We start from the raw sequence: 12,109 nt of genomic DNA on the forward strand, positions 1-12,109 counted from the left end.
ATTATAACTTTCAAAACATCAATACCCAAAACCTGGTGTCACAGTGTCACAGATAGTCTAAGAGTCACTACAAACAAGGCCAGAAGAAAATACAATAAACTATTTCTTAACGAAAGAAATGTAACAGGGAATAGAGATAGAGGGAGATGCCAGGGCCCGCGAACGCCTGCAGGTCTACCTTTGGTCTCTGGGTGGACTGAAGGAAGCCCTCCAACTACTGTCCATAAGCTGCTCCGGGATCTGCACATAGTGCAGAGTGTAGTATCAGCACAACCGACCCCATGTGTTGGTAAGTGTCTAGCCTAACCTCGGCGAAGTAGTGACGAGGCTAGGACTAGACTACCAAATAAACCTGTGCAATTCAAATATATACAGCGGAAAGAAAAATGCAGAAATAACCAGTAAATGTGGGAAGGAGAAAAAAACATGTTGTGGGGGAAATAACGGTTCCGAATAGAAAGCATCAAGTAAGGAAAGTAACAACATAACTATAATATCATCAAGAATCAGAAATCAACAATTTGCACGGCATCACCCTTCGTGCTTTTACTCTCGCCCTCACCAAATCAATCATATAATAACAATATGCACGGCATCACCCTTCGTGCTTTACACTTTTTCCTCACAATAGCAAACAATGCACGGCATCACCCTTCGTGTTTTTACTCTCTTTACTCACCATAAAATCAATGATAATCGGTACGGAATGGTACATCGTACGACACGACATCACCCTTCGTGCTTTACACTATTTCCTCACAACAGCAAACAATGCACGGCATCACCCTTCGTGCTTTAACGCTCTTCCACACCCAAACAACAATCACAAACAAAGGGGAAAGGGAGTAAACAAATAATAATGAAAATTCCGGTAAGGGAACACAATTAAACAGTTAAAATCCCGGCAAGGGAACAATATCAATAATCTCAGCATCCCGGCAAGGGAGATAATTAACAAAGCAACAAACATCCCGGCAAGGGAGCAATTTAATAACTCTTTCTCTTTCTTTCACTTTTACTTCTTAACTCACTTTACCACTTGGGCCAACGCTCCAAAGGGTTAAATCATTTCATATACTTTCACACTTGGTAATATAACTCGAGCCAATGCTCCTCGAAGTTCAAAGGTCACAATTTCTTTCACAAGCTTTTCACAACATATAGAAATCATCACTAAGGCATGAAAAACACAACAAAATCAGGATATTCACAATGTAAAGACTCACGGTCATGCTAGACACCAATGTATAGATACTCGTCACCATGCCTATACGTCGTACTCAACAATTATCACATAGCAAATAGGACTCAACTCCTAATCCCTCAAGCTAAGGTTTTACCAAACACTTACCTCAAACTTCCACGGCCAAGTCAATCCTCAATTACCGCTTTTCCTCTCGAATTCGGCTCCAAATCAATTGTATCTATACATGAATGACTTCATAACATCAACAAATGCTAAACAATTCGAATCCATTGCCTAATTATAGCTTTTCCATTATTTTTACCAAAAACCCAAAAATTGACCCTGGGCCCGCTTGGTCAAAAAATACGAGGTTCGGACCAAAATCAAATCACTCATTCATCAACGAGCCCAAATATATAATTTGTTTCAAATCCGACCCCAAAATGAGGTCTAAATCAAGAAAAATCAAAAGCCCTAACTCTATCTAATTCCCTAATTTTCTACCCTTAATAATATATTTTAGGCCTAGAAAATCATTAGATGTTGAGGAAAATGGAAGAAAACAAGTTGGAGATTACTTAACCAAGAAGTTTTGGTGAAAAAAGAGTGCTTCAAGGATCGTCGTGGAGCTTTGGAGAAGAAGAAGTTTCGTAAAATTTTGAGAAATCCCGTTTGCATTCTGTTTTTGAAACTTAAAATAACTAGGCGATTTAAAGCTATGCATTCGCGACAGACCTCTCGCGTCCGCGATGGGTCAGGCCTTTTGGCCTTCGCATTCGCGTCAAGGGGCTCGCGATCGCAAAGCTACAGCTTCTCGACCCCTCACGTCCGCGTGCGAAGGAACGCGTTTGCGATGAACAAATTGGGTGGCCCTCCCCTGAACCCTACACGTTCGTGAAGGTAGGGCCGCGTTTGCGAAGGATTTCCTCCCTCAGCTTCGCGATCGCGTCCTAAAGCTCGCGTTTGCAATGAAGAAACTGGGCACCTGGGATCTTTGCCTTACGTGTTCACGAGTGGGACCACGCAAACGCGAAGAACAAATTCCCTGTGCACTGACTGTAGAAAACCTGCAACTTTTAAAAGGCTAAAAATATTCTGAAACACTCCCGAGCCCTCGACGCTCCTAACCAAACAAATGTACTAACTCAACAACATCATATGAACTTATCTGTGCGATCAAATTGCCTAAATAACCTCAAAAACAATGAATCAAACCTCAAAATCAAGAATTTTTCCAAAAACTTCATCAAGTTTCAAATTTAGGATTTCACGTCCGAAACACGTCAAACGACGTCCAATTTTAACCAAACTTTACAGGAAGGACTTAAAACATATATAAGACATGTACCGGGCACCAGAACCAAAATACCGACCCGATACCATCGTTTTTTAATCAAATTTTATTTCCAATTTTCTTAAACATTTTCAGAAAACAATCTTTACTTAAAAATTCATTTCTCGGGCTCGGGACCTCGAAATTCGATTCCGGACATATGCCCACGTCCCATATTTTCTTATGGACCCTTCGGGACCGTCAAATCATGGGTCCAGGTCCGTTTGCCCAAAATGTTGACCAAAGTCAAACTTATTTATTGTAACATCAAAACTTAGCATTTTTCACAGAATTTCATATTTAAGCTTTCCGGCTACACGCCCGGACTACGCACACAAATCGAGGCGACCTTAAATGAGATTTTCAAGGCCTCGGAAACACAAAATGCAATTAAAAGCAAGTGATGACCCTTTGGTTCGTCACATTCTCCACCTCTAAAATAATCATTCGTTCTCGAACGAACAGAAGAAAAAAGTACCTGAGTTGGGGAAAATATGAGGATAACGGCTTCGCATATCGGACTCGGACTCCCAGGTCGATGCCTCAGGAGGCTGACCTCTCCACTGAATACGAACAGAAGGAAAACTCTTCGACCTCAACTGTTGAACCTACCGGTCTAGAATAGCCACCAGCTCCTCCTCATAAGACAAGTCCTTGTCCAATTGGAAAATGCTGAAATCTAACACGTGGGATGGATCGCCGTGATATTTCCAGAGCATGGACACATGAAAAACTAGATGCACGGCTGATAAGCTCGACGGAAATGCAAGTTTATAAGACACCTCCCCCACTCGATCAAGAATCTCAAACGGACTAATGAACCTAGGGCTAAGCTTGCCCTTCTTCCCAAATCTCATCACGCCCTTCATAGGCGACACTTGGAGCAATACCCGCTCATCAACCATAAAAGCCACATCTCGAACCTTACGATCTGCATAGCTCTTTTGCCTGGACTAAGTTGTAGGAAGCCTATCCGAAATGATCCTGACCTTGTCCAAGGCCTCCTAAACCAGATCCGTACCCAACAACCGAGACTCTCCCGGCTCAAATCATCCAACCGGAGATCGACACCGCCTACCATATAAAGCCTCATAAGGAGCCATCTTGATACTCGACTGGTAGCTGTTGTTGTAGGCAAACTCTGCTAAAGGCAAGAACTGATCCCACGAACCTCCAAAGTCAATAACACAAGCTCGGAGCATATCCTCCAATATCTGAATAATCCGCTCGGACTGCCCGTCTGTCTGAGGATGAAATGTTGTACTCAACTCAACCTGGGTGCCCAACTCTCGCTGAACTGCTCTCCAGAAATGCGAGGTAAACTGCGTATCTCGGTCGGAAATGATAGACACAAGAACACTATGAAGACGAACAATATCCCGAATATAGATCTCACCTAACCTCTTGGATAAATAGGAGACTGCCACAGGAATGAAATGTGCTGACTTGGTTAGCCTATCAACAATGACCCATACTGCGTCGAACTTCTTCTGAGTCAGCGGAAGTATAGTAACGAAGTCCATAGTGATCCGCTCCCACTTCCACTCGGGAAGCTCAATCCTCTGAAATAATCCACCAGGCCTCTGATGCTCATACTTAACCTGCTGACAATTCAAACACTGAGCCACATGTGCAACAATATCCTTCTTCATTCTACGCCACCAATAATGTTGCCGCAAATCCTGATACATCTTCGCGGCGCCCGGATGGATACAGTACCAGGAACTATGGGCCTCCTCTAAAATCAACTCCCGAAGCCCATCCACATTAGGCACACAAACTCGGCCCTGCAATCTCAAAACTCCATCAGCATCTAAGGTAACCTGCTTGGCACCTCCACGCTGCACCGTGTCTCTAAGGACACAAAAATGGGGATCATCAAACTGCCGATCACGGATGCTCCAATAATGAAGAACGAGCGACCGTGCAAGCTAATACTCGACTAGGCTCAGAAATATCCAACCTCACAAATCGATTGGCCAAAGCCTAAACATCCAGAGCAAACGGCCTCTCACCGACTGGAATATAAGCAAGACTGCCCATACTAGCTGACTTCCTACTAAAGCATCGGCCACCACATTGGCCTTTCCCGGGTGATATAAGATAGTGATATCATAATCCTTCAACAACTCCAACCACCTCCTCTTCCTCAAATTCAACTCCTTTTGCTTGAACAAATACTGAAGACTCTTGTGATCAGTGAACACCTCACATGCCACGCCATACAGATAATGCCTCCAAATCTTCAATGCGTGAACAATGGCTGCCAACTCTAACTCATGCACCGGGATAGCTCTTCTCATGAATCTTCAACTGCCGTGAAGCATAGACAATGACCTTGCCATCCTGCATCAACACTGCACCAAGCCCAATGCGAGATGCATCACAATAAACGGTATAAGGCCCTGAACTTGTGGGCAAACTAACACCGGTGCCGTAGTCAGAGCTGTCTTGAGCCTCTGAAAGCTCACCTCACACTCGTCTGACCATCTGAACTGGGCACCCTTCTGGGTCAACCTGGTCATCGGGGCTACGATAGATGAGAACCCCTCCACGAACCGACGATAGTAGCCTGCCAATCCCAAGAAACTCCAAATCTCTGTAGCTGATGCTGGTCTAAGCCAGTTCTTGACTGCCTCAATCTTCTTCGGGTCAACCTGAATACGTTCTGCTGATACGACATAACCCAGGAATGCAACTGAACTCAACCAGAACTCACACTTCGAGAACTTTGCATGTAGCTGACTATCCTTCAAAGTCTGAAGAACCACTCCGAGATGCTGCTCGTGCTCCTTCTGGCTGCGGGAATATATCAGAATAACATCAATGAAGACTATCACGAATGAGTCCAAATAAGGCCTGAACACTCGGTTCATCAAATCCATAAAAGTTGTTGGGGTATTTGTCAACCAGAATGACATAACCAAGAACTCATAATGCACCTACCGAGTGCGGAATGTTGTCTTAGGGACATCGGATACCCTAATCCTCAACTGATGGTAGCCAGATCTCAAGTCAATATTTGAAAATACCTTGGCACCCTGAAGCTGATCGAACAAATCATCAATCCTTGGCAGTGGATACTTATTCTTGATGGTGACCTTGTTCAACTGTCGGTAATCAATGCATATTCTCATCGAACCATCCTTTTTCTTAACAAACAACATCGGCACACCCCAAGGCGAAATGCTGGGTCTAATGAAACCCTTCTCAAGCAAGTCTTGCAACTGCTCCTTCAACTCTTTCAACTCTAGCGGGGCCATGCGATATGGAGGAATAAAAATGGGCTGAGTGCCCAGAGCCAAATCGATGCAGAAATTAATATCCCTGTCGGGTGGCATCCCTGGCAGGTCTGAAGGGAAAACCTCAAAAAAAACTCACGAACCACGGGCACAGAATCAATAGAGGGAACCTCAGCACTGGAATCACGAACATAAGCCAAACAGGCCAAACACCCCTTCTCGACCATACACCGAGCCTTCACATACGAAATAACACTGCGGGTAGAATGACCAGGAGTCCCTCTCTACTCTAAGCGGGGCAAATCCGGTAAGGCTAAGGTCATAGTCTTGGCATGCCAGTCCAAGATAGCGTGGTAAGGTGATAACCAGTCCATCCCCAATATAACATCGAAATCGACCATGTCTAGAAGCAACAAATCCCCACGAGTTTCAAGACCCCCAATCACCTCAATACAAGAACGATGGACTCGATTGACCATAATAGAATCACCCACCGATGTAGACACATAAACAAGAATACTCAATGAATCACTAGGCATGACCAGGTACGGTGCAAAATAAGATAACACATACAAATACGTAGACCCTGGATCAAAAAGCACTGAAGCATCTCTATCACAAACCAGAATGGTACCTATAATGACTGCATCTGAAGCCTCAGCCTCGGGCCTAGCTGGAAGGGCATAACATCGGGGCTGGGCCCCACCACCCTGAACTACCTCTCTAGGACGGCCTGCTACTGGCTGGCCTCCACCTCTAGCGGCCTGATCTGGGCCCACCGGAACTACTAGGGCTGGAACCTCCTCCTCAAAATCAACCTAAGGCTCCGCCATTGGTGCTGCTGCTCGGGGCTGAGCTCTGCCCCTACCTCAGCCTCTAGCATGGCCTCAGCCTCGCCCTCTTCCCCTAGTGGAAGTTGCTGCTGGGGGCTCAGGCTGCTGAGCGGTAGATGAGAAAGCATGTGTTCTCGTCATCTGCAAAGGAATAGATTAGAAATCCAATTAGCATTGAGAAACAAATCCGCACGACAAGAAGGAACAAATGTGAAAGTTTTCCTAACTCTGTAGCCTCTGGGGGATAAATACGAACGTCTCTATACCGATCCCTCAGACTCTACTAAGCTTGTCTGAGAATTGTGAGACCAATCTAACCTAGAGCTCTGATACCAACTTATCATAACCCGGATTTTCCACCCTCGGGATTCATGATGGTGCCTACTAATGAGAGCTAGGCAAGCCAACCCTTAACTACCTTTTTCATTAACAATTTTTTTTTAATTACCAGCGATAACATGAAAACAGCAGAATTAAATAAATAAGCGGAAGGAGACAATTTTTATAACTCAAGACTACGTGTATTATAACTTTCAAAACGTCAATACCCAAAACCTGGTGTCACAGTGTCACAGATAGTCTAAGAGTCACTACAAACAAGGCCTGAAGAAAATACAATAAACTATTTCCGAAACTGTCTAAGAGTCACTACAAACAAGGCCTGAAGAAAATACAATAAACTATTTCTTAACGAAAGAAATGTAACAGGGAATAGAGATAGAGGGAGACGCCAGGGCCCGCGAACGCCTGCAGGTCTACCTTTGGTCTCTGGGTGGACTGAAGGAAGCCCTCCAACTACTGTCCGTAAACTGCTCCGGGATCTGCACATAGTGCAGAGTGTAGTATCTGCACAACCGACCCCATGTGCTGGTAAGTGTCTAGCCTAACCTCGGCGAAGTAGTGACGAGGCTAGGACCAGACTACCAAATAAACCTGTGCAATTCAAATATATACAGCGGAAAGAAAAATGCAGAAATAACCAGTAAATGTGGGAAGGAGAAAAAAACATGTTGTGGGGGAAATAACGGTTCCGAATAGAAAGCATCAAGTAAGGAAAGTAACAACATAACTATAATATCATCAAGAATCAGAAATCAACAATTTGCACGGCATCACCCTTCGTGCTTTTACTCTCGCCCTCACCAAATCAATCATATAATAACAATATGCACGGCATCACCCTTCGTGCTTTACACTTTTTCCTCACAATAGCAAACAATGCACGACATCACCCTTCGTGTTTTTACTCTCTTTACTCACCATATAATCAATGATAATCGGTACGGAATGGTACATCGTACGACACGACATCACCCTTCGTGCTTTACACTATTTCCTCACAACAGCAAACAATGCACGACATCACCCTTCGTGCTTTAACGCTCTTCCACACCCAAACAACAATCACAAACAAAGGGGCAAGGGAGTAAACAAATAATAATGAAAATTCCGGTAAGGGAACACAATTAAACAGTTAAAATCCCGGCAAGGGAACAATATCAATAATCTCAGCATCCCGGCAAGGGAGATAATTAACAAAGCAACAAACATCCCGGCAAGGGAGCAATTTAATAACTCTTTCTCTTTCTTTCACTTTTACTTCTTAACTCACTTTATCACTTGGGCCAACGCTCCAAAGGGTTAAATCATTTCATATACTTTCACACTTGGTAATATAACTCGAGCCAATGCTCCTCGAAGTTCAAAGGTCACAATTTCTTTCACAAGCTTTTCACAACATATAGAAATCATCACTAAGGCATGAAAAACACAACAAAATCAGGATATTCACAATGTAAAGACTCACGGTCATGCTAGACACCAATGTATAGATACTCGTCACCATGCCTATACGTCGTACTCAACAATTATCACATAGCAAATAGGACTCAACTCCTAATCCCTCAAGCTAAGGTTATACCAAACACTTACCTCAAACTTCCACGGCCAAGTCAATCCTCAATTACCGCTTTTCCTCTCGAATTCGGCTCCAAATCAATTGTATCTATACATGAATGACTTCATAACATCAACAAATGCTAAACAATTCAAACCCATTGCCTAATTATAGCTTTTCCATTATTTTTACCAAAAACCCAAAAATTGACCCTGGGCCCGCTTGGTCAAAAAACACGAGGTTCGGACCAAAATCAAATCACTCATTCATCCACGAGCCCGAATATATAATTTGTTTCAAATCCGACCCCAAAACGAGGTCTAAATCAAGAAAAATCAAAAGCCCTAACTCTATCTAATTCCCTAATTTTCTACCCTTAATAATATATTTTAGGCCTAGAAATTCATTAGATGTTGAGGAACATGGAAGAAAACAAGTTGGAGATTATTTAACCAAGAAGTTTTGGTGAAAAAAGAGTGCTTCAAGGATCGTCGTGGAGCTTTGGAGAAGAAGAAGTTTCGTAAAATTTTGAGAAATCCCGTTTGCATTATGTTTTTGAAACTTAAAATAACTGGGCGATTTAAAGCTGCACGTTCGCGACAGACCTCTCGCGTTTGCGATAGGTCAGGCCTTTTGGCCTTCGCGTTCAAGGGGCTCGCGATCGCGAAGCTACAGCTTCTCGAGCCCTCGCGTCCGTGTGCGAACGAACGCGTTCGCGATGAACAAATTGGGTGGCCCTCCCCTGAACCCTACGCGTTCGCGGATGTAGGGCCGTGTTCGTGAAAGGTTCCCCCCCAGCTTTGCGTTCGCGTCCCAAAGCTCGCGTTCGCGATGAAGAAACTGGGCACCTGGGATCTTTGCCTTACGCGTTCGCGAGAGGGACCACGCGAACGCGAAGAACAAATTCCCTATGCACTGACTGTAGAAAACCTGCAACTTTTACAAGGCTAAAACTATTCCGAAACACTCCCAAGCCCTCGGGGCTCCTAACCAAACACATGTACTAACTCAACAACTTCATACGAACTTATCCGTGCGATCAAATCGCCAAAATAACCTCAAAAACAATGAATCAAACCTCAAAATCAAGATTTTTTTCAAAAACTTCATCAAGTTTCGAATTTAGGATTTCAAGTCCGAAACACGTCAAACAACGTCCGATTTTAACCAAACTTTACAGGAAGGACTTAAAACATATATAAGACTTGTACCGGGCACCAGAACCAAAATACCGACCCGATACCATCGTTTTCTAATCAAATGTTATTTCCAATTTTCTTAAACATTTTCAGAAAACAATCTTTACTTAAAAATTCATTTCTCGGGCTCGGGACCTCGTAATTCGATTCCTGACATATGCCCATGTCCCATATTTTCCTACGGACCCTCTGGGACCATCAAATCACGGGTCCGGGTCCGTTTGCCCAAAATGTTGACTAAAGTCAAACTTATTCATTTTAACATCAAAACTTAGCATTTTTCACAGAATTTCATATTTAAGCTCTCCGGTTACGCGCCCGAACTGTGCACGCAAATTGAGGCGACCCTAAATGAGATTTTCAAGGCCTTGGAAGCACAGAATACAATTAAAATCAAGTGATGACCCTTTGGATCATCACAAGTTGATTTAGGACTTGAGGGGCTCAATTGTACTTTAGAAGCATTGGATGAATATTGCATGTTGCTGAATTTTTTTGGTGCTAGATTCCTTAAATGGGATCGCGTGGAGGGTATTGCGATCGTGAAGAGTTAGACGGACATGCATCAGCATAGAGGGTGTCGCAATCGCGTAGAGAAATGTCAGCCCGACCAATTTTTGGCCAGAGTTCTGTGCGACTGTGAGCTATTGATCGAGATTGCAATGGTCAAGTTCGGCTGCTATAGGTCCCGTAGAGTACTCCTGCAGCCTATAAATATCAGTTCATACAACAACCATTTTTGGCACATTTCGGGGATTTGAGCTTCGTTTAAGGAGAAAAGTTAGAGTTTTGATCTGTAGTTTAATGTATGATTTTTCTACACTAGTCTTGAGATCATACTTGATTTTGATATAATTTAAACCAATAAAATATGAGATTTAAAGGCTAAAATTGAATATTTTATACCAGACCTAAAAATGGTAGGTTGGAATTTTGACCAACCAAATGATATCGAAATTGAATTTTAATTATAGATTTGAACTCCTTAGCCAACGGGTAACATGCCCATAAAATTTATTTCGAATTTTGATTCGCTGGCCTGAGGATTGACTTTGGAGTTGATTGAGAGTTGATTTTGACTTCGAACTATCCTAAAATTACGAGAATAGTTCTTCTAGAATATTTTGGATTTGTTATTTATTATTTTGAATAAATTGTGGCTATTGAAGATCATTTGGACATCTTGAGCATTCAAATAAAGTAAAAGTTTGTTGTTTTCAAGGAAAGTGAGATTTTAACTCTTAGAACAGTTGCTTTTCATCAAAGCCATATTATATGTGTTGTTTGTATGGATTTAAACTATCTAGTTTGTGTGTGGGTCAAGCATGAGCTAGATTAGTTAATTCCTACAATATCAAGCATAGATTTCAAGGGTCCTAATATATGTATCTACACAAATTAATAATTCTAGCATATTTTACAAGATATTGTGATTTTGTTGAGTTGTTTAGTGTGGTTTATCACTTAGTTAGCTTCTTGTACAGTTTGTAATGATCCGGACGGTCGTTTTGAGTATTTTAGCCTTATTTCTCTTTTAATTTACCTCCTCTATGTTCAATTATGATTAGGTGACTTGTCAGGGTGGTTGGTTTGATTTCGAGAGAGTTTCAGAGTAAATCGGGACACTTAGTCCAAAAGTTGGAAGCTTAAGTTGAAAAAGTTGACCGGAGTTTGACTTTTGTATAAACTCTCCGGAATGAAATTTTAATGGTTCCAATAGTTTCGTATGGTAATTTTAGACTTAGTTGTATGTCCGGATGTTGATTTGGAGATTCGTAAGTTGATTTGGTGCTTTTTGGCGAAAGTTGAAAAATTGAAGGTTTGGAAGGTTAAAAGGTTTGATCGAGGGTTGACTTTATTGATATCGGAGTTGGATTATAATTACGGGAGTTGGTATAGGTCCGTTGTATCATTTGGGGCTTGCATGCAAAAATTGAGCTCATTCGGAGTTGGTTTGATATGATTCGGCATTAGTTTTAGAAGTTGAATGTTTATTGATTCTATAGGCTTGAATTGGGGTGTGACTCATAAATTTGGTATTATTTGATGTGATTTAAGGCCTCGAGTAGGTTCTTGTTGTGTTTTGGGACTTGATGGCATATTCGGATGGGGCCCCGGGTGTGATTCAAGTTGAGTTTTAACCTTTGAGCACTTAAAAGGAAATGCTGAGAATGCTGAAGTCTGGAACATTCGCGGTGCTGCAGAAACGGCTACTTGGCCGCGGAAGCGGTTTTGGCTTGATGGACTGGCTCCATAGGTGTGGATATAGGCGTGTAGATGAGCAACCGCAGAAGCGGGCAAGGCTCCGTAGATGCAAACTTTGGACTTTGACGAGGGACCGCAGGTGCAGTGGTTTCTCCTCAGAAGCGGGCACGCAGGTGCGGAGATTGATCCACATAAGCGATTCTTCCGAGCTTAA

The sequence above is a fragment of the Nicotiana tabacum genome, chromosome 8 (assembly GCF_000715075.1).
Source record: "Nicotiana tabacum cultivar K326 chromosome 8, ASM71507v2, whole genome shotgun sequence".
Lineage (NCBI taxonomy): Eukaryota > Viridiplantae > Streptophyta > Magnoliopsida > Solanales > Solanaceae > Nicotiana > Nicotiana tabacum.